Below are 15,991 nucleotides of genomic sequence, written 5' to 3'. Positions count from 1 at the left end.
GACCCTATGTGTCCTGCCCCTGGTGTGCTCCAGGGGCTGAACCTGGCAATTTCAGGCAATTCAGTCTTGTCACACCCTCCTCCCAGTGCTTGTTTTCCCCTGGCGTTATGCCTGGTAGTTTGCCATTACCTGCTCTCACCGGCATCCACCGGGGTGCCCACTGACTCCTACCCTCTTTGGTCATTGGTCCCTGCAGAACCTGTGTGCCCTCATCCCGAATGCAGAAGTTTCTAGTCTGTACGTCTAGTTTATACAGTTGGCCCTCGAACAACGCGAGCTTGAACTGCGAAGGTCCAATTATCCGTGGTATTTTTCTTTTTCTTTTCATTTTTAAATATATATTTTTTATTGTTGATAGTATTACAGATATCTCCCAGCCCTTCCCCATTCCCCCCTCCTCCCAGACCCTACCCTCCCCCCCCACTCCCCAGGTCTTCACTACCCTATTGCCTGTGTCCATGGCTATGCATATAAGTAGATAAGTCCTGTGGTTTATCGCTTCTCATTCCCCCAACCCCACATCGAGGTTTGTCAGTCTGTTCCATGCCTCCCTGCTTCTGATCTTATTTTGTTGGTCAATTCATTTTGTTCATTAGATTCCACAAATAAATGAGATCATGTGATATTTGTCTTTCTCAGTTAGGCTTATTTCACTTAGCATTTTCCAGGTCCATCCAAGCTGTCCCAAAGGGTAAGAGATCCCACTTTTTGAATGTTTTCAGTAAGTATATAATTGGTCCTCTGCATCTGTGGGCTGGGAATCTGCAGATTCAACCGGCCTCAGATGGAAAACAGTATTTCTGACCTGCAGTTGGGAATCCAGGGATGTGGAGGGCCGACGGCACTGTGCTACCCCATTTTATAGGAGAGACTCGTGGATTTTGATATCCAGCAGGGACCCAGAACCAATCCCACACAGATACTGAGAGCCCACTGAAGTTTTGGGAAGTCAAAAGGTATATGCAGATTTTTGACTGCGGGGTCGGTCCTCCGAACCCCTGCATTGCTCAAGGGTCAACTTATCATCAAATGCCTCCGGGCCATAAGAGGTTGGTTGGGTCCTCAAGTCTCAGCTGGACCTAGAGCCACTGCTGTTCCACCTGGGGGGCCCCAGCCACAACCGTCACTCCTGCAGGCCCTTCTCAGGGAGATGGTCCAGCCTTCCCCAGGAGGCCCTGTGGTGGTGGGGGGTGGCAGGGGCTCACACGCACCCTCCTTCTGCCTCCGCAGCCCTGCCCAGCTCGGCGCACTCTATCACATTTCTGAGGTCAGAAAAACTGGTTCTGATGTTTATTTACCTTCAATGTGTTTGTCTTTGGCCTGTGCCTCAGCTTTTGAAATTGAAAGCCCATTATTTGATGATTTTATTATTTGGTTCTGCTGTACCACAGCCTGATACAAGTGACAACAGCACAAACCACAATAAGCATGCAAACTCATCGGTGTATGTACCCAAAAGCCCACCACAAAATGCTAAGAGAAGCAAACAGAACCCCAGAACGGCACATGCGACTTCATTATAACCGTGTCAACATTTTCTGTGCATTCGTGCAAAGCTATAAGGCGACATTAAGCTAGATGATGTGTTGCTGAGGAGAGAATATGGGTGACTTGGGAAAAAACATACATTTCCTTTATATTTGCTATATGTAAATACCAGCCAAATTGTTTATGAAAAACATTAGATTATTTTACCTCTAATAATACAGAGTCTCCCTAGTTCCTGTGCGCTTACAACCCACCCGGGCCAGCCTCTGTGCCTTCGCTTAGCCCAGTGGTTCTCAGACTTAAGCTACATCAGAATCACTGGGAGGGCTGGGCCCCACCTCCAGGGTTTCTGATTCCCAAGGTCAGGGGCGGGGCCTGGGAAGCTGCATTTCTAACAAGTTCCCAGGTGATGTTGATGTTGCTGGTCTAAGGACCACACTGGGAACCACTGGCTTATTCATACCTCTCACCTGAATTATCTCTTTTTCCCTCCTTCCCTCCTTCCCTTCTTTCCTTCCTTCCTTTCCCTCCTTCCTTCCTTCCTTCCTTCCTTCCTTCCTTCCTTCCTTCCTTCCTTCCTTCCTTCCTTCCTTCCCCCTTCCTTCCTTCTGTAAACACCTCATGAGAACCTAATAGGCATGAGGTACTCCTTAAGGAGCTTTTTGGCTAGAACCAATCTATTTACCCATGTATTGTACCTTCCTTTTCTCAATAAATTCTCAGAATGCTTATTATTTACTCTGCACCACTCCTCCGACTTATACAATCCAGCCAAAACATCAAAATAACTCTACATTAGTTTGAATTAATGCTACATATGGTTGTGATTGTTTCCTATGTTTTTTTTTCTCTCCTTAACCAGCCCTTTGAAGCTCAAACATAATCCCCTCCTTCTCCTCCTTCTTGGGCACAGGACCAGTGTTGGCTGCTGGGGCCCTAGGGGCAGGCACACGGCCTATTAATAGAGCACTGGCTGGAGAAACCTGTGGGACCCAGGCCGCCCCGCCCTGCCTAGCCCGGATGTGGGATTTCTCTCGCCCTGTCCTTGTCGGGCAATTTCCCAGGTTCCTGGCGCCCCCCTCTTCTGGGAAAAGAGCCCCACAACCATTCCCAAAGCCTCGCTTACACCGAAGCCAGTTCCCAGAGACAGCTGTGCCGAGGGGATAGGAACAAGCTGTCTATTATCTTAAGAAGGGACTTGATTATAAAAGTTATAATGTAGTTTCACAGTTTATTTTTTAAAAAAATACAGAAAAGCCAAAGAAGAAAATTTACCCATAATCCCACCACATAAAGATACCCAATTTTTAACATCTGCATTTTATCTCTCCTCTGTATTTTCCATGAAATTAAACTATTCTGTAAATACTGTGTTTCAAGTCAAGCTATTTCGTTTGTTAGCCAGACTGGCTTACTGATACCACTTAATCCTCTGTAGCATCACTTCAGATGGTTACAACGCATTACATCACATCCAGAGACTACACATTACTAAAAAAAAAAAAAAAACAGTGCTTTATAGGTTAATAATCACTTTTGCTAATAAAAATAATGATTCGGTGAATATCTTTATTTATGCATCTTTGTTCACTCTCCAGTGATTGCATCAAACATACACTTAAAAGACAAATGCATGCTGAAACATTGCCATCCAAAGTATTTCTGTTCCCTCAGCAGGGTACCCAGGCCTAGGCAGTCCCCCACAGGCTGTGGCCAAACTTCAGGACCTTGCCCAGCCCATCCCTGAAGATGGCATCTTATTTTAATCTGAATCTATTTTATCACTTCGAGAATGAATTTAAAAAAAAATACATTTTATTGAATTTTTACAGAGAGGAAAGGAGAGGGATAGAGAGTTAGAAACATCAATGAGAGAGAAACATTGATCAGCTGCCTCCTGTACACTCCCTACTGGGTATGTGCCTGCAACCAAGGCACATGCCCTTGACCGGAATCAAACCTGGGACTCTTGAGTCCACAGGCCGACACTCTATCCACTGAGCCAAACCAGTTAGGGCTGGAGAATGAATTTTAAATGAGTATTTATTCTTCTGTGAATTGCTTTTTTGTGTCCTCTGCCCAGTATTCTTTTTGTTTGGATAACAGCAGATTGAGATATTTCCAGGGAGTCACCAAGATGCAAGAGAGAAATGACCCCAGCGTGCAATGAGAGGCAGACCTGCAGAAAACTCCATGAAAACAGCAGGCAACTGCTACACTGAGGATGGGAGAGGGTTGCGGGTGGCGACTGGGAGCGAGGGAAGCGGTTTCTCTGCAGGGGACTGTGCTGAGACCAGCCTCCTTCCCCTGTGCCTCAGATAATGACATGGGCTTTGGCTGAGCACTGAGTGGGTGTGTTCCCTGCAGTCAGGGCGAAGGCTGACTCCTGCCATGGAACCCGGGGGAGAGGTGAGGCCAGCTGGCCAGCTGCCTGGGAGTGGAGCAAGCTGAGGATAGTTCCTTCAATTCCATCAGGCAACAACGTGAGTTTCCTGTGGACCAGAGGTAGAGGTGGCCCATTCAAAAGGAGAAATCCCACTCAGAAGGGCCCCTGTAGTAGGCAGAATAATGGTGCCCACAGACGTCCATCCTGACCCTCGGAACCCTAGAATGTCTTACCTTATCGGGCACAGAGGACTTTGCAGGTGTGATTACAGTAAGGATCTTGATCTGGGGAGATTATCCAGATTACCTGGTGGACCCCATGCAGTCACAAGTTGTTTTTTAAATCTAATTTTTTAAAATGACAGTTTCCAGTCACTGTTACTCAGTATTAGCTTCAGAAGCACAGCATAGTGGCCAGACAACCATGTACCTTACAAAGTGTTCCCCTGACATTTCTAGTACCCACCTGACCTCATGCAGAGGGTTACACTTATAAGATGGTCAAGGGAGATGATGTCACCCATGAGTTTGGCCACTTGTCTTTTGATAGAAAAGAATTTAGACCAGGAACACTGATAAAAGCAAAGGCAAATTTATTAAGACTCTGAAAAGGATGAGAACACTAAGATAGGGCCTCAGTTTCTGCACCCCAAATGTAGGGCTTAAGGGTTTTTATGGCAGAAATTGCTGGGGTTAACCAATCAGGGAGTAAATGTTTCTCTCTCATCAATGTTCCTCTCTCTTCCTTCTTTTCTCTCTAAAATAAATAAAAACATATTCTTAAAAACCACACCCACTGAGTGGTGAACTTTAACAAAGTGAATTTTATGTTATACAAATTATATCGTAATAAAACTGTTGTATATTAAAAAGCAAGTGTAATGTTGAGTGAAAAAAAGCATGTCAGAAAAATAATAAAGATTGGTTTTATTTATACAGAGGTCAAAAATAAAGAAAACGAGCCCTAGTCAGTTTGGCTTAGTGGATAGAGGGTCGGAGGTTTGATTTCGGTCAAGGGCACGAGCCCGGGTTGCAGGCTCGATCCCCAGTAGGGGGGCTTGCAGGAGGCAGCCAATCAATGATTCTCTCTCATCATTGATGTTTCTATCTCTCTCTCCCTCTCCCTTCCTCTCTGAAATCAATAAAAATATATTTTTTTAAAAAAGAAAAAAAAAGAAAACGAAATAATGCATCGGTTAGAGACAGATGCAGATATGGAAAACACAAAGAAAAGCAAGGGCATGATCAAAATGGGGGCTGGCAGTCACCTTCGGGGGAGTGGGAGATAGGGTCAGGGAGGGGGGGCAGGTAAGTAGGTGCTTCTGATATTACTTTAACCGAACACATTATCCTTTAAAGTGAGCTTCAACTCTCTCTCTCTCTATCTCAAATTTATCTATATGTCATCTACCTATGTAGATATACATACTCATCCATGTATATATTTCCTAATTTCTAAAAATTAAATTCCTTTTCCTATCCTTACACTTAGCGTTTAGTTTGTGGCCTTTTTTTTTATGGATGTAATAAATATCGCTGAGGGTATTCATTTCAATATTTTAAAAATTTCCTTCCTGTCTAAATTATCCATTTGTTTACAATCCTCCCCCACCCCCCATAGTAAAGGCTCCTCTAAGATATCTGGTTGTCCTTGGCTGTCTCTTCATGTTTGAAAGCATGAGGCTGGGAGTTCTGTGAGCTTGTACTCACCGTGCTTCAGCCTGGGGAGCTGGGGAGCCAGTGGTTACAGTTGGGGCGGGGGGGAGACATCTAAATGCCACTTTGAGAGTATATTTTCTCTGGGACGATTCCATTTTTCAAGAAAAAAGGCCCTTCATTGTTTTTGTCTGGGCATCTTGTTTGTTTGGAGTTTGGGGTCGCTGTTTTATTGTCCTGGGAGGTTGGTGTTTGGCTCCTTCCTGTATGTTTCCAGCTTTGGGCAGCAGGGTTTCAGCAAATCCATTCTTTCAAGCCCATGCCTCACCCTTGGCTTCACTCCACGGGGCGTTTCCTAGACCCAAGCCCGCTGGGCTCTGCAGAGCATGGCGGCCCCTCCTCTGGCCTGTCACCCCCAGTCACTCTCTCCTCCAGGCCCTGGTTCTGCTCGCAGCTTCACCGTTGTCACTCCTCCATCGGTCTCATCCCCCCTTCCCCGCCCCCCCCCCCCCACCACACTCATATTTATTAACTTCTCTCATCTGCTGAAAACCTCTCTACTGGTCTCTTCATTGCTCAGAGTTCACACATTTCCATTCTTTATTGTTACGTAGAGGGGTCTATTATTATTTGAAGGGAGAGAAGAAAATGTGTGTAGTAAATCTGTCATCTTTAATCAGAAGTTAGGTTACCTTTAAAATTAAAAAAAATAAGAAGAAAAAGAACTCATGTCTATTGAACACTAACTAAGGGCCAGGCACTGGTCTGAGAATGTCGCCTGCATTCTTTTATTAATCTCCACGACGATCCTGTGAGGCAAGTGCTCTTACTTCTTTCCCCTACTTTACAGATGAGGAAACTGAGAGACGGGATGATAAACATCTTGCCAAAGACCTAAGAGATAAGAAAGCGGTGGAGCCAGGCAGTTCCCCGTGCAGGAGCCATGTCCCTCATCATCATGTGACACAGATAGATAGGTGACAGGTAGAGAGGCATACCACCTGAGGTCCTATCATCAACGCAGCAGGTGGAAGACTCACAACTCTGTCGCCAAGTGAAAGAGTGACAATCAGCTCAGAATGAGAGATAAAAATGCAGCCCGGCCCTTAAGCAGGTTGGGAGGACCCACACGGACTAAACCAGCTGCAAAATTAACAGAAACGTGGCTTCTCTCGTAGGCATGCTGCGGATGTGAGGCGTCACCGAGAATCAAGAGCCTCCACAGCTTTCTCACCAGGGATACTCCCAGGCTGCTCTGCTCTTCCCATCTATTCCTGGGGAGACCCAACTGCTGACGGCCCTCTACTCCTGACAGCATCCAATCCCTCATTAGATCCCTGTATCTTAACCCTGCATCGGAAACGGCAACGAACTCAGAACCGAACCCCACTTCCCTGAGACTTTCCTCAAACACGTTCAGCAGGAACTCACACCTTAGGCTCTTCCCTCTTGTTGAGCCTCATTCTGAAGTTCCTTTGGAATGCCCTCCCTCCCTCAGGGCCCTGAGTCTGTCAGTGTGATTTTCTCAGACGGCAGGTTTGTGCCTGGCGGTCTTGGCTGCTTAGGCTTGAACGTAGATATGTGCGTTCTTAGGGATTCATTCCTTTGGCTTAACGTCGTGAGCTTTCCTACAGGGCCAGGGAGGGACGGGCAGTGGTGGAGGGTGATCAGGGAGGGACGGGCAGTGGTGGAGGGTGATCAGGCTTGGGAAAAACTCATGAAAATCCTGGGGAGAGAGGGGCCTCCTTGTGGGGAAGTGGGAGGTTAGGACTTGGAAGGCACAGGTAGCTGCTTTGTATTTTGTTCTCTGGTTGGCCTTAGTTCTCTCCTTTTCCCTGGTCTCTGCGCACCACATTGTCTCAATTTTAGGAGGAGTTTCAATCCTGCCTGAGGCAGTGCAACTGCCATTTGTGAACTGATAACGATCCCCACCGCCTTGCCCTCCCAACCATTGTACTTATTTTTATTTTATTTTTAAACTTTTGAGAAAAAGAGAGAGAGAGAGAGAGAAACATCCATTGGTTGCCTCCCACAGGCCCTGGCAGGGGAACAAACCCGCAAGCTGGGTATGTGCCCCGACCAAGAGTGAACCTGCTACCTTTGGTCACTCACTTTAGCCAGACGGGGCTTCAGGATAACAGCGTCTCAGCCAAGAGAGAGGTGGTCTAGCCCTCATGCTCAGTGCCATGGGGAAGCTGCCCTGACCTAGCGCAGCATCAGTGTGACGGGGGCTGTCCTAGCCTTGCGTGTGGCGCGTGAGGGCCCAGAGGGCAGCCTCAGCCTTTGGTTGGAGTTTTATTAAAGGATCCTCCGTGCTTTGGCAGCCACAGATGAGGACAGACTAAGTTATTATTACTGTTCTTGCCCACACTCCCCCGGGGAGGCCAGGGCAGAGGCAAGGCCCTCCTCCAATTCTTATTGTTCTTAAGACTTCTACAGGGTGTTGTGATTCAAACTTTTCTAAGTACCTTCACTCCGATCTTCTTTCTCCTCGGTGAGGTATACACCACACAAGTGAGCAATCTCTTATTTTCTAGTTGAAGAAAACGAAGCCCAGAGAAGTTGTGTTACTTGCCTGTGTTGGTGACAGAGCAGAGGTCTAAAATCAAAGTCCCGCCCTAACTGGTTTGGCTCAGTGGATAGAGCGTCGGCCTGTGGACTGAGGGGTCCCAGGTTCGATTCCGGTCAAGGGCATGTACCTTGGTTGTGGGCACATCCCCAGTAGGGGGTGTGCAGGAGGCAGCTGATCGATGTTTCTCTCCCATCGATGTTTCTGACTCTCTATCCCTCTCCCTTCCTGTCTGTAAAAAAAATCAATAAAATATAATTTTAAAAAAAAAATAAAATAAAATCAAAGTCCCTTGGCCCTAGGCAATCGTCACTCCAGTTTCTCACAACAGGAGAAAAGACTATTGAACAGTGAGTGTTGAGGGGTCCACCTGAGCCTGGAGTGTTGAGTGGTGGATGTGCTCAAAGTGTACATAGACCACTGGGGCTTAGTGGGCTACCAGGACTAGAAACTGGTTATTTCCATCTCCGATCCAGAACCTACCAATTAATCTCACCTCCAGAAGCCACCCAGCCCCAAACAAGAGACTGGAGCCATGCCCCGGGCTCAGGTTATGTAAGTGGAGGCTGGGCCGCTGCCACCTGTCTGGGAGGAAGGGGTGGAGGAGGGCCTTGCCTCTGCCCTGGCCTCCCCGGGGGAGTGTGGGCACAGGAATGCGGAGAGGCCACTCTGAGCCAGGCCAGGTGGGTCTTGCCTTGCAGCCAGCTCTGAACCGACGGGCTCAAACCAGTTTGTGGCTTAGCCTGCACTTCAGAATGGGGTGGTGGTTGCATTTTTTTCCCCCATCTGCGCCCTAACCCAGGCTGTCCATTGAAAAGGAAGTGTGGACGACACAGGAGGCGGTAGGTCGGACAAATAAATGTGCTTTAGGAAGGAGAGGGCGCTCAGGACTGGAGGCTGCCTCTGCTCCCCAAGCACCGCCCCTGGAGTCAGCTCTCAGGCCCAGGCACTTTGGGTCTTGAACACCGAGTGTTCAAGGCATCAGTGCTTTTTTAAATCATTTTCCCTCTCCTGAATCCCCTCTTTCTCCCTTTCATCCATTCCTCACATAGCAATCCGAGTGAGCTTTCAAAAACACAACCCTGATCATGTCATTCCCCAGGCCTAAGACTCCCAGTGGTCCCCTGCTATGCATCAAGTCCAGTCCCTCAGCATGGCCTGCCAGGCTCTGCGTGCTCTACAGCAGCCCACATCAGCCTCAGCTTGCCCCACTGTCCTCACAGTTCCCCAAGCTAAACTCACATTCCTTGGAAAGGGTTCTGTGCTTTCCTGCCTCAGGACCTTTGCACCTGCTATTTTCACTGCCTGGAATGCCCATTGTCTTTAGATCCTTCATATGTGAGCTCTGTATTTTCTTCGGAAAAGTCTACCCCAACATTAGAAGATATATCAGGAAAAAAAAACCCACACAAACATTTGCTAAGATAAATGTCAGAGTTACTGCCTATGTTTTCTTCTAGGAGTTTTATGGTTTTGAGTCTTACACTTACTAGTAAATCTCCAATCCATTAGGGGTTTATTCTTTTTATTTGAAATATATTTTATTGATTTTTTACAGAGAGGAAAGGAGAGGGATAGAGAGTTAGAAACATAGATGAGAGAGAAACACCGATTCAGCTGCCTCTTGCACATTCCCTACTGGGGATGTGCCCGCAACCAAGGTACATGCCCTTGACCGGAATCGAACCTGGGACCCTTGAGTCCGCAGGCCGACGCTCTATCCACTGAGCCAAACCGGTTAGGGCATGGGGTTTATTCTTGTATATGGTATAAGAAGGTGGTCATTGTTAACCCATTAATTGTTTAGTAAAATGTTATTTAGCCTGGATGTGTTTGTGTGCTTTTTAGTTTTGTCTTGTAATTGATTCCTAGTTTTGTACCATTATAGTTAGAGAAAATTCTTGATATGATTTCAATCTTCTTAAATTTATTGAGACTTGTTTTGTGTTTTAACATATAATTTATCCTGGAAAATGTTCCATGTGCACTTGAAATGAATGTGTATTCTGCTGCTTTGGGCTGAAATGCTCTGAAAATATCAATTAAATCCATCTGGTCTAGTTAGTGTGTTATTTAAGGTTGCTATTTTCTTGTTGATTTTCTGTCTGGAAGATTTATCCATTGATGTCAATGGGGTGTTACAGTTTCTTATTATGACTTGTATTATTATTGATCTCTCCCTTCATGTCTATCAATATTTGCTTTAGGTGTTCCTATGCTGGGTGTTTATAAGGGTTATATCTTCTTATAAGGTTGATCCCTTTACCATTATGTAATGTCCTTCTTTGTCTCTTATAGCCTTTGTTTTAAAGTCTGTTTTGTCTGATATAAGTATTGCTACCCCCAGCATTTTTGTGTGTGTGTGTTTCCATTTGTATGAAATAAATTTTCCCATCTCTTTATTTTCAGCCTGTGTGTGTCTGTCATTTTGAGGTAGGTCTCTTGCAGACAACATATATATGGGTCTTATTTTCTTATTCATTCAGCAATCCTATGTCTTTTGATTGGAGCATTTAATCCATTTACATTTAAAGTGATTATTGATAGGTATGCATTTATTACCATTTTATTCTTTTAATTATTTTTTTTTTTTCTGTGAGGAAGCCACAGAACTAAGACTCCTGCCAGCCTCGTCAGTCTGTGGCTGGACTTGAATAAAGAATCTGAACTCTGCAGACTCTTCTATTTCATGGTTCTTATACTTCCTTATTTAGGGATTTTTGTCTTTTTTGTACTTTTCTGTAAAATCCTTTGAAAATAATTCCAGCTTTAACTCAGCTAAACCAAGGAGAAAATAAAGCTAGCCTACACCTGGCCAAGGGCCCCTGGAGGACTGGAAGACAAAGGCCAGGCCTGGGGATGTGGTGGCCAATTGATCAGATCAGTACAGAGTCACGTGAGGAGCTGGGACCACTGATTCTGTTGGGGTCTGCCTTTCTCCACACCTCCTGTCTGGAGGATGCTTTGTCCAATGGCTGAGAGCAGCCCGGAGAGTTGGACCTGGAACAAGAGAATGCTGTATGGTCGTCAAGGACCCTCAGGCCCTTTTAGCGGTCAGTGAGGCCATCCTACCAGGAGGCAACACCAGCCTCAAGGTCTCCCCATCTTGTGTCTAGGATCTTTGAGGCTTTGCATAGAACCCAGCTCAATCTGTCTACTGCCCTGCTTCTCTTCTCCCCATCAGATTACATTCTCCTTTGGGCTGCCACCATGCCTGTAACAGAACGAAATACTCACTCTCTAACTTAATTCTAGCCTGCATTTCTTCCATGGGCTTCAGGCAAGTAGCTTCCTGCTATAGATTTGATCATTATTAGAAGAATTCTATTTGATCATTATTCTATAGCAGAAGAATTCTACTGATCATTATTCTATAGCAGAAGACCCCAAGCAGCTTCCTGCTATAGATTTGATCATTATTCTATAGCAGAAGAATTCGATTTGATCATTATTAGAAGAATTCTACTGGAGGCTTGAGCTTTTGGTGAAGATCAGCAGGAACCTCAAGACAGACTAGGATCAGCAGGGGTAAATAGGAACAAAAATATTTAGAGATTTCGAACTCTTCCTTGGATTTCTGTTGGTGCCCAGATGTCACACACCTCTTGCCCTGCCATTCTCCCTTTTCTTGACATAAAAGAAGCCTGAATTCTAGGCTGTCTTAAGATGGATTAGTAGAAGCTTTAAGTCCCTCTGTCTTCTCAAGCTGGTGCCTTCTAGATCAATAAACTTTTCCTTACTCCAAACTGATGTTTTGGATATTGGCATTTTGAAATGTTGGGCACACAAACCTTGAATAGATTACATGCCCCCTTCTCACACACAGCCCTACAAGATGGGTCCAGTCAGCAACGTGCCTTCTTTAAATCCTGCTGGATGCATGGAGAAAACAAAGCGGCACTCACTTGTGGCTCTTGATGAGGGAGCAGCCAACTGTTAGAGGTCCCTTCTTATCCCTCCACAGTTCACCTCACCTGCTCTCCCATTTCCTTCCCTCCACAGCCTTGGAGAGAATGACAAGAGTCCTTCCTTCTAGTTCAGCTGATTCTTCTACTTTCTTCTCCCCTCCCCAGAGCTCAGGTCTCATGGGCCCTCTTTCATTGCCCAGACTAAAGTAGCAGGTCTGGTTGAGTCCTGGTTCCTCTGTATCCAGGGAGCTGGGGCACAGGGCAGGGCTGGAGCAAAGGAAAGGGACTGGCAATGATGCTAAAGGGGCAGAGAGGGCGGCACATTGATTTGTTGATATACTACTTCTCTTTTAGTGGACTGAGAGTTTCCTACAGTGGGCCCTCTCATGTCTTTGTTCCCAGTAGCTATTCCTTTCCAGCCTCTCTTTCACGCACATGATTGTAGCCCTGTTTTTCTGTACTTAATTCCAGTGTGTGTGCGTGTGTGTGTGTGTGTGTGTGTGTGTGTGTGTGTGTGTGTGTGTGTGTAGGGAGGAGGGTCCCACACCACCAAGTAATTCTCAGACACCAGCTGGGTGTTCCAAAATTTAACTCAGTTCTACTTGGAGATAGCGTCAGATTCCACATGTTAAGGGCTCAGTTCTACAAGACTGTCACGCCCCTGCTGCCTCCAGATACCAGTCACAAGCTCAGGTTGCTACCTGTGCTCTGAGCAACCAGCTAGAGACTGCAGGTTCCCCCGACCCCCTGCATAGGTTTGATTCATTTTCTGGAGCAGCTCACAGGACACAGGTTTATTATAAAAGGGTATAACTCAGGAACAGCCAGATGGGGGTGATGTATTGGGCAAGGTCTGTGGGAAGAGTGTAGAGCTTCCATACCCTCTCCAGACACAGCACTCTCCTTACCTCCATGTGTTCACCAACTGGGAAACTCTCAAAATCCCATTCTTATGTTGTTGTAAATGACAGCTTTATTACACAGACATGGTTAATTAATAAATCATTGGCCATTGGTGATTGATTCAACCTCCATCCCTTTTCCTCTTCCTGGAAGTTAGCTCAGTGGCACTGAAGCTCCAACCCTCTGATCACTTGGTAGAGTCACCTGGCAACTAGTCCCTCACTCTAGGTGATCTAAAGGCATTCTAAAAGTCACCCCATTAACATAACAAGGACACCTTTATCACCTCTACCACTTAGGAAATTCCAAGGGTTATAGGAGCTCTGTGCCAGGAGCAGGTGAAAGACCAAATATATATCTTATTATAAATTACAATATCACAAGACCCTAGCCATTTCTCCCAACCTTCCTGATAAAATCCAAATGGCTTTTCTCTTCCCGAAAGTGGCCAGAGGTGACCTCTGAAAATCATTCGCTATCCACTTGCCCCAGAAAACCCCACAGAATCATGCAAATCAGAAGGTTCGAAGCTGTATGTTCACTTTAACAACACTCATGAAACTGTCCAGGCCATCAAGGGTATGCATCTTTGCAAAGCCACCAAGTATCTGAAGGGTGTCACTTTATAGAAGCAATGTGCCATTTTGCCGTAACAATAATGGAGTTGGTAAGTGTGCCCAGGCCAAACAGTGGGTCTGGACACAGGACCGGTGGCCCAGAAAGAGTGTTGAATTTTTGCAGCACGTGTTTGAAAATGCAGAGTGTAATGCTGACCTGAAGGGTTTACATGCAGATTCTCTGGTCACTGAGCACATCCAGGAAAGCAAAGCTCCCAAGATGCGGCGTAGAAGTTACAGAGCTCATGGGCGGATTGACCCCCACAAGAGCTCTCCCTGCCATACTGCGAGGATCCTTCCTGAAAAAGAGCAGATTGTTCCTAAACCAGAAGAGGAGGTCTCACAGAAGAAAAAGATACCCCCAGAAGAAACTGAAGATATAAAAACTTACAGCCTGGGAGTAAATTCAGCATAAAATAAATGCTAACTATATCTATCTCCAAATAGTCCAAACAATGGCTCTAATCTGTGAGCACAGGCCCTCCTCCCAAGAGTCATTCTGGATCACCTAGTCCTGAAACTGGCTGAACGTCACCTGACCCTTACTCCAAAGCCCTGAAAACATTCCTCTCTCCTTCCCCAAGTTAGGAGGGAATCAAGGCTATGCTCATGGGGCTCTGGGGATGCTCCTTCACCATGCACTCCTTGTGATAAAATGGACCAGTCCAGGAGAGGGTCTTCTATTTATCCCAAGAAACATCTCCTGGGGGAAGAGAGGAAAGAAAGATCATTCTACAGTTTATGGAGGGATTTGAAAGAGTGTGCCAGGGAGGACGATTCTAGAATAGTGAAGGTGGGCCTAGCAGGTACCCTAGCTGGCCCAGGATTCTCCTGGACCTGTCCCTGGGTGGATGGCCCCTCCCTTCCTCGAAGCTCACTGTGTCCACCTCTCAAGCCAGCTGTGCTTGCTTGGCACCTCTGCTTCCCTGAGGAGCCACAAGCACCTGCTAAGTTTTCCCTTTTAGGTTTTTGCCTTCGAAAGGCGATCAGCTGAAATAATTGAGATAAGCAAGAAATAGCCCTTCACAGAGGAAGCCAGGCCCCTAGAAATGCTGGAGAGGACAGGTCTTAGTCCCAGAGTAGCATGGATACAAGCTCTTGTTCTCTCTCCACATGGTTACCTGGCCCCGATCCTATCTCTTTCAGGGCAGGTGCAACATTCCTGGGTGTGGGGAGGGCCTTATCAGAGGGGAGTAACAGAAGGTTGATATGCAGGCCAGGGTCCAAAGTCAGCCCCACGCTAGGTACAGCCAGACGCGTCTGGAGGACAAGGACTTCCTCACGTATGCACTTCCTGCTCCTGCTTTCCCTGAATGGAATCCCAGCTTGTTTGCAGAGGGACGCGGTTACTAAGGCCAGTGTCCTATCAAAGGGCCTTTTGTCTCCTGAGCTAAACATTGACTCATTATTGCTTTCCTGCCTGGACCCTCCAGAGGTGGGAGGCCACTCAGAGCCTCCAGTTTCGGTGTGTGGCTCTGAATGCAGTGGTGCAGGAGGAGGAGGCTGGCCTGACTCTGCAGAGAGGGATCCTGGGACAGGCTGATGGGATGCCTCCGCTCAGGGCCTCCTGTCCAGTGATGACGGGTTAATGGACCAGTCGACACACTTACCTTCCTCCAGAACAAAGGATTCTTACAGCTTTGCCTTCCTCCCTTATAAACTCAAACCTGTTAATAGGATTCTTTTCCTCTTGATTTCCAGGGGATGGAAGTAAGCCTGCAGTCTCTCAAACTGGAAGTGACCCACACCACCTTCCTTTCTCTGCACATTGACACTTTCCCAGAGAACACAGGGTGGTCTCTGACCCCTGGGACATCAACCAAGTAGGACAGTTTTCACCTCTTTCAGAGAATGATTGAGAAAGAACAATTTTAGAAAGTTTGTAGAACAGAGTTGAAGACCCGATACCACTTGTTAGCTGTGAAACTTAAGACAAGTCTTTTACCCTCTTTATGCCTCAGTTTCTCTCCTACAAAATGGCATAATACTGGAGTTGTTTTGAGGACTAAATGGGATAATGTGGACAAAGTATCTGTGTCTTGTATATATTAACTGCAGTCATGTTACCTTGCATTGTTATTTATAGGTTGGGCCTCAGGACCTGACCTCAGAGTCTGCCTAATCAGTTCTCTGATGCCCCTCAAGGCACATCAACATGGTCTTGGGGTGAGGTTCTCTCTCTCTGTTTAAAAGGTTCCCCAGTGTGCCCTAACCGGTTTGGCGAGCGTCAGCCTGTGGACTCAAGGGTCCCAGGTTCGATTCTGGTCAAGGGCATGTACCTTGATTGCGGGCACATCCCCAGTAGGGGGTGTGCAGGAGGCAGCTTATTGATGTTTCTCACTCATCGATGTTTATAACTCTCTCTCCCTCTCCCTTCTTCTCTGTAAAAAATCAATAAAATATATTAATAAAAAAAAAAGGTTCCCCAGTGTAATTCAAGGCCATGGGTAGAGACAATGTCCACA

At 46.4% G+C, this 15,991-nt stretch overlaps 1 pseudogene; it reads left to right on the top strand.

Annotated features, from left to right (window-relative positions):
* Positions 1-13,367: 13,367 nt before the first annotated feature.
* On the top strand, positions 13,368-13,930 carry LOC114227308 (60S ribosomal protein L17-like; annotated as a pseudogene).
* The last annotated feature ends 2,061 nt before the right edge of the window (positions 13,931-15,991 follow it).

Source organism: Eptesicus fuscus, chromosome 22, assembly GCF_027574615.1.
Source record: "Eptesicus fuscus isolate TK198812 chromosome 22, DD_ASM_mEF_20220401, whole genome shotgun sequence".
NCBI classification, from domain to species: domain Eukaryota; kingdom Metazoa; phylum Chordata; class Mammalia; order Chiroptera; family Vespertilionidae; genus Eptesicus; species Eptesicus fuscus.
This window is presented reverse-complemented; position numbering and strand designations above follow the sequence as displayed.